We start from the raw sequence: 921 nt of genomic DNA on the forward strand, positions 1-921 counted from the left end.
TTCTAGAAATACACTTTCACTGCTTGACTTCTCTGATTCTTAGATATTAATCACCTTGAGGTGCAATGGTGGCTTTTGTGGCGTCAAATTAAAAGGCGGCCAAATGCAAACACGTTGGGGTCAAAGTTACTTTTGCACAGAATTGAACCTGAATCTTTCAAGATGGAATATTGTATTTGCTGCACCACAATACACAATATCTTGTTATAAATGTTGGCTCATTAGTTCCCCAGTGTCAGAGGAAGAATTGTCTGATCCCCTCATTTATTTCATATAAGACACAAACATAGGGTAATCATTCAGAATCACCTCACAGATTGACACTGAGATAAACGGGAGATACAGACAGCAATGGAACACATGGCGGAATAGACAAGAGAGCTGGAGAAATAAACAATGGTCTGAGAGTCCAGAAGACAGTGACTGGTAGCTGATAGATATTAATGAGTGGAGGCGAGAAATTGTATTGGGATTCGGCCCCGTGGCTTAGCTGGTCAAAGCGTCTGTCTAGTAAACTGGAGATCCTGGGTTTGACTCCCAGCGGGGTCATTTTTTTAATGAATCTCTAGGGGTGAGCTTCTTCCCGTGTGAAAAGGCTAAAATTCGTTTAAATGTAACTGCGGCTGCACTAGTTCCCATTCTGGATGAAGGCTCCAATCGCTGCGGGGCCTGGGTCGAATTTCACCACTTCCTAATTTCTGGCGGTGCTGATTTATAACTCTTCACCTATAATCCATCTTTTCTAAGCAGTGCCATGTGTTACTTTGTGGTGGTCAGAGCAGAGCTCCAGTACTTGATGTGTCGCGCCGTTATTGTATAGCTGTTAGTATTCTGCGCTGTGGCCGCAGCAACCTCGGTCCGAATCCGAGTCATGGCACAGATTCTTCTTCCTTCCACAATCAATAGCCCTCCTTTAGCTTC

At 44.0% G+C, this 921-nt stretch overlaps 1 non-coding gene across 1 annotated transcript; it reads left to right on the forward strand.

Moving 5' to 3' along the window:
- Nucleotides 1–475: 475 nt before the first annotated feature.
- trnat-agu (transfer RNA threonine (anticodon AGU)) lies at nucleotides 476–549 on the forward strand. Its single transcript has one exon. It is a non-coding gene; the product is annotated as a tRNA-Thr (tRNA).
- The last annotated feature ends 372 nt before the right edge of the window (nucleotides 550–921 follow it).

This window comes from Somniosus microcephalus, unplaced genomic scaffold, assembly GCF_052327205.1.
Source record: "Somniosus microcephalus isolate GS21.2 unplaced genomic scaffold, FLI_Smic_1.0 unresolved_chr1, whole genome shotgun sequence".
Taxonomy (NCBI): Eukaryota; Metazoa; Chordata; class Chondrichthyes; order Squaliformes; family Somniosidae; genus Somniosus; species Somniosus microcephalus.